The sequence below is a fragment of the Podarcis erhardii genome (assembly GCF_964252035.2).
Source record: "Podarcis erhardii genome assembly, chromosome: 2".
NCBI lineage: Eukaryota > Metazoa > Chordata > Lepidosauria > Squamata > Lacertidae > Podarcis > Podarcis erhardii.
The window spans coordinates 88,400,119-88,406,890 of NC_138498.1; positions in this window are offsets into that span (position 1 = coordinate 88,400,119).

Genomic DNA, 6,772 nt, shown 5'->3' on the forward strand with positions numbered 1-6,772 from the left:
CAGCTCATAATCAGAAAATAGAAGATTCCTGCTTAGTGTGTGTGTCTTTTTTAAAAAAAATATACCTTAAATGTTTAAGATAACCTTTGTGATAAAAACCGAGGCTTTTTTTATTAGGAATTATAGGTGTAGAAATACCAAAGGAGCAGAAAAGACTATTTATGTACGCAGTGATGGCTACGCAGATGCTTTATGCCCAGAAATGGAAGAAACATAAAGTCCCAACCAGAAAAGAATGAATAATAAAGGACTACACCAAAATGGCAAAAATGACCGGGAAGATCAGAAACCAAGAAGATAGAAACTTTAATAAGGAATGGGGAAAATTTACAGAATATTTAGAACACTGTAAACAATTAAAAACTTTGCAGGATTTTAACAACACTTGTAATGTAACAAAAACTAGGGTAAAAAAAGGAAGTTAAAGAAAAGATAGATTACATTATGTGATGCAGTTGAAAATTATAAACAATGGAAACCATGGAGTAGCATAGGGAAGTCCAAGGATTCAGGGAATCCTATATGATATGTATGATTTTGATTTATATTTGAATGCAAATGTTATTTGTAAAACTGAATAAAGATATATATTAAAAATGCAATAAATGAATAGTAGAATAAATTTTAAAAAGGAACCGTAATTGCTTACCCATTATCTCTGCTGCCTTATACAAGTCAGACTATTGGTCCATCTAGCTCAGTACTGTCTACATGGGACTGGCAGTGGCTTTCCAGGGATTCAGGCAGGAAATCTTTCCCAGCCCTACCTGGAGACAACAGGGATTGATCTCGGGACCTCTGACATGCAAAGCAGATGCTCTACCTCTGAACTACAACCCTTCCACAGTGAGCTATGGCCACCCTAAAAACAATAACACCTGCATCCAAACCCTTAGGAACATAGGAAGCTGCCCTATGCTGAGTCTGACCATTGGTCCATCTAGCCTCAGTATTGCCTACACTGGCTGGCAGCAGCTCTCCAGGGTTTCAGGCTGGGTTCTCAACTGGATTGAGCCTGGCATCTGATGCATACAAAGGAGATGCTCTGCTATTTGGCTATGGCTGTTCCCCTAACATAGGAGACTGCCTTATACAAAGTCAGGCCTGTGCTCCATCCAGTTCAGTGTTGTCCGCACTGGCTGGCAGCAGCTCTCTAGGGTTTGAAGCAGGTAATAATTCCCAGTCCTACCTGGAAATACTGGGGATCAAAACTGGGACCTTCTGTGTGCAAAGCAGATGTATCTTACTTTTGAACTTGTTTCTTTTACAAGTCTTCTTTAATGAGATTTTAACTGATGATGATGATGATGATGATGCCTTGCTGGATTAGGCCAATGGCCCATTCTGTCCAGCATCTTGTCAGCGCTTGTCAAATTCAGCCTAAGGAATAAGAAGCAGCAGAAGCAGCCCTAGCCTGGCCTCACTGAACTCCCTTGAAGCTTACAAAGAGTACACTCTTATATGGACTCAGTGCAGTCAGGAGCCTGGGCTGTTCACAGCTGTGTTCATCAGCATCCCTGTCCATTTAGGTCCCCAAAATTCTGTAAATTAGGTTCCAGCCCAGAATAGCCTGGCCTGGCCTGAACCCCACAAGAGTCAAAGTGCCCTGTGTAACCTCTAGAGAGGACAATCGAGCATAGGAGCGTGCAGTTAGTAGCCCTTTCATCTCAGTTCTCTCTCAGTTTATTTTTAACTGCTGAAAAATGGCTGGAAGAAAATAAACACCCAGAGTGTTCATTGGAAGAGATGCGGTAATTCACTGACAACCATCTCAAGCTCACACTCTCTAGCTTCCAGCTTAGTGGCTGTTCTATACACAGAAAAGAGAGGAGAGGAGTTCTGTTCTATTCCAGGTATACAAGCGGGAGTTTGCAACAAGCAGCTGCTTTGTGGAGTGCTCCGGAACAGATTTTTTTAGCCAGACATGCCCTTTTCCAGAATACTCCATTCCATCCCTAATAGCCATGATCGCTGTGCACTGTTATCCACTGCCAGAGGCAGTAACACAGTGCCAGATTTAGGGCAGTGCCAGCACCTTCCCCGCACAGGGTGCTGAGCTGAGGGGACACAAAATAATAAAACCTATATTTATAAGGGTACCTACTGAGAAGAAAGCCATTGTACCAAAAGGAATTACTGTGAAAATGAGAAATATTGGGGGGGGGGGCAGGCACCAAATTTTATCCTCATTCAGGGCGCCATATTACCAAAGTCCACCACCCGTGCAATAATCTTTCTGAATACCAGTTGCTGGAAGCCAACTGGAAGGCTCTTGTAGTCAGATTCCGCTTGTGGGTTTCCTACAAGCATCAATGCTGGAATAAGAATAATACCTTTATTGTCAATGTACAACCTGTGTACAATGAAATTAACCGAGCCTAACTGAGCCTCGCACCCAAGCACTCAATCTCATTGCACTCTGTGTGTTTATCGCACAACACACCACCTCGCAAGTCAGCTGCACTATGTTATTTTCCATTCAATAGCCTAACAGTCCATGGACAGAAGCTATTTTTTATCCTGCTGGTACAACTGATTATACTTCTTTATATCCTGCCCGAGGGTAGATGATTAAAGAGGTGATGTCCAGGGTGTGAGTCATCCCTGAGAATTTTTCTCGCTCTCCTAAGGCAATGATCCCTTGCGATGTGATCTAGCGGACTCAAGGGACAGCCCATGAGATCATGAGCTGTATTCACCACCCTCTGTAGAGACTTTCTGTCCATGGTCGTCAAGCCAGCATATGGAATGCTGGACAGCCACTGCCAGTCGGTTTAGAGTCCAGGCATGGCCAAACTTGGCCAGCCAACTGTTTGGGGACTACAACTCCCATCATCCCTGACCACTGGTCCTGTTAGCTAGGGATGATGGGAGCTGTAGTCCCAAAACATCTGGAGGGCCAAGTTTGGCCATGCCTGGTTTAGACAATAGTGAGCAGCGGCTCTCCAGGATTTCCCACCTCTATCTGCCGTTGCCAGGGATCGAACCTGCAATCTTCTGCTTGCAGGGCAGATGCTCCCACACTGAGCCAGAGCCAGAGCCCTTCCCCATGGACCAGAAGTCAAAAACCTGCGAGGGACTCCCTACACGACTAAGCATATCACCAGGAAGGGTGGTTCTCTGTGGTGACATGAAGGAGGACCTTTCATGTAGCAGCACAAGTGTTGCTGAATGCCAGCAGATACCACACAAGCCTTTGAGATTTTGGTGCCTGTTGAATGGTTTTTTTCCCCCTCCCATCATTTTTATTCCACCTGACTTGGTCACTGTTCATTTTGGAACAGTAGAAAGTTAGTGAAAGTGTTTTTTATCTGATGGTGATATTCCATTGTATTGAGATTCTTTTTAATACAAAGCTATTAAGACGTTTTCTAAACCAATGATTGAATATAGAGCTGCCTCATCATGCAGAAACTCAATCCAGGGTAACTAAGCTGTGGCCCTCCAGAGGCGGCTGGACTCCCAACTCCTTCAGCCCCGGCCAGCATAGCCAATGGTAGGGAATTATGGGAGCTGTAGTCCAGCAATACTGGGAGCGCCACAACTTAGCCACCCTGATCTAAATCTTTAAATGTCCACACACACCAAACAAAACACCGAGCTAATGTCCTCTTCGCCTCTCTCCTTCCTCATCTCTCTCCTTTTCTCTCTCTCCCTCTCTCTGCTAAGAGGAGACTACATCCCAACATCAGATGACATCCTGTGGCAGATTTGGGCAGTGCACTTGTTAGAAGTGGAACAGCTTTTCTGAAATCCACTGACGGAGGTTTCTGCAACAAAACAGCAAGGTCCCTTCCTGTGTCACACACCCCTATTGACATTTCAGGAACAAAGTTTAGGAAGCTGCCAGAAAATGACTTTGAACCCAGGACAGGCATTGTTTTTGGTGCCTACTGAAGACCTTTCTCTCCCAACAAAACTTTTAAGTGGGCATCTTTCTCAGTCTGCATCTATACTAGAATTGTTTTTAGATTTTAAAAAATTGTTTTGTTTTGTGTGTTTGCTGTCCTGAGCTCCTTCAAAAGGAAAGGTGGGATATTATTTTTGATGATGATGAAGCTGTCTGAAGGATCAGATGTCAGTATGAGATACACCCACGTCACCAGAGTTTTCCTATGGTTTTTATGCATTTATTATATTTTTGTTAAGCTTATCTGATGTTATAAATATGTGCACATTTGGTCAGTTTGCTTGCCCACTCTTCAGTATTGCCCTGGCCCCTGCCTTATGCACACATTGGGGGTAAATCTTTATTTAAATAAACATTCCTAATTTGACCCTTAGAGATATTTCAGACTTTAGTGCCCTATCAAAGGACTGAGGTCACTGAAGATTTATTCCCATGTTATGATAAGTGGATTATTTATACATATATAGCATACCTGGAGGTTTCACAGTTTAAACCCATTCCAACAAATACTCCTACCCCATTATGTTTCAGAGGCAGCACACAGCGCCTTCTTCAGACCTCCCAGAAAATCCTACAGTTCTGACCTTGTTCTCAAACCATCTCAAGTTGTAACTACCAACTGCCTCCTTTATTCATTTCTTCTATAGACCAAATTAGCACATTCGTTAGGATGGAGAGCAAAGGGGCATCCCATTCAGACATTTCCTGGCTATGGATGCAGTCCATCAATAATCTTCATAACAGAAGAGAATCTATCAGGCTAACCACGTGACCAGTTTGGCCATTTTAGCAGTCTTGTCTTAAACACACAAAAATCACTGGATGAGAAGCCTGGGAGTCATTTAGATCTACCCCCCAAACCCATAACAATATTGTGTTGGCCTTGTTTTTGTTTTTTAAAGCTAAGATTCCCAACAATCTTCATCAGATTTCAGAGCTTCCATCATCTATCAGGAACTGCAGCTTTATATTATTATTCTTCAATTCCTAATCCTCTTGAGTTTAAACATTTTTAAAAGCATTTCCTATGTTTATAGGATCATTATTTTTTATTGTTATTTCTGCATTGGAAACCCTCACCATGACAAAGTAGTGATGTATGTGCACTTGGATGAATTTCTTTAATTCTCACTGATGAATGCCACGGGATTTCTGTGAAGCCTAAACAGATGTTTGGTGTGTTGTTGTTTTCAGAGTTCCACAATCAGCCTCCTTTCTCTCCTTGCTTGTACCATTCACTCGTTTCACAGTTTGCTGGCTCCAGTATCTGAGTAACCAGCAATTACAGGAAGCGATGCCTCTGTGACAACTACTGTAAATGGAAGTTTAGAGTTTTGATTTGATTTTTCAAAGAACAAATTGTGCCATTTATTTTATACTATACTGAGCTTCTGCAGGGTCCACAAAATCATCTGGAACATTATTGGCATATGACAGGAAGCGTTGTTTTGAAAAGCTCAGGCACCAGCCTCCGCAATATGAAGGGGGAGGAATGTGGGGCTAGGAATAAATAACAAGGACTTGGGGCTTCAAATACACAGAGCTGTATCCAACTCTCTAGCAGCACAGCCAGACTTCTGTTTCCTCTCCACACTCACACCCCAAATTTGATCCAGAGAGTCCCCCAACTCTCTAAAGCTGAATTTGACAGCACACAGGAGAGGGGCTGGAAGGGACAGGAAAGTCATCGCCAACATGCGCATGGGTATCTGCTGCACCACTGAATATGGCTCACAATTACTGCCTTGAACTTGAACCCTTTCTTTGTGCCATTTATTGCAGGACTTTAAAGGTAAAGGATCCCTGGATGGTGGTGGTGGTTGTTTAGTCGTGTCCGACTCTTTGTGACCCCATGGACCAGAGCATGCCAGGCACTCCTGTCTTCCACTGCCTCCTGCAGTTTGGTCAAACGCATGCTGGTAGCTTCGACAACACTGTCCAACCATCTTCTCTTCTCTTCTCTTCTCATGAGGTGGCCAAAGTATTGGAGCCTCAGCTTCACGATCTGTCCTTCCAGTGATCACCTGAGATCATGAAGCTGAGGCTCCAATACTTTGGCCACCTCATGAGAAGAGAAGATTCCCTGGAAAAGACCCTGATGTTGGGAAAGATGGAGGGTACAAGGAGAAGGGGACGACAGAGGACGAGATGGTTGGACAGTGTTCTCAAACCTACCAGTATGAGTCTGACCAAACTGCGGGAGGCAGTGGAAGACAGGAGTGCCTGGCGTGCTCTGGTCCATGGGGTCACGAAGAGTCGGACACGACTAAACAACAACAACAAATATGCTATATGGTAATTTATGGACCTAATAGGTATCTAAAGTCATTTGCACATGGAGAATGTAGGCACCCTATATATAGAAATGAGCAAACCAGTGATATTTTAGGGAACAGGCCAGCAGGCGGGGCCCATTACTTACATCAAAGGAGCCTACACAACACTGTTGCTGTATGTAGGTTTTATTTTATTTCTTTTTTATCGTATATTTTGGAAATGTACACCCATTTTTTCCCTTTAAATTTTTTTTGGGGGGGCCCCAGGAGAGTGGGGCTCTAAGCTATAGACTGTTTAGCTTATACGTAAATCCAGCACTCACTGCATCTTCTGGGCCCCCCGATTTCACAGGTTACTTGCCTATTGCGTAAAAAGATAGCTTTGTTTTGTCTAGCCTGCGTCTACCGTCCCTCTCAGTTCACTGAAGTATCTGAAGAATCTCAGATAGTATCTCTGAAGTATCTGAAGTATCTCAGTTCACTAAAGTATCTGAAGAAGTGTGCATGCACACGAAAGCTCATACCTAGAACTAACTTAGTTGGTCTTTAAGGTGCTACTGGAAGGAATTTTTTTATTTTGTTTTGA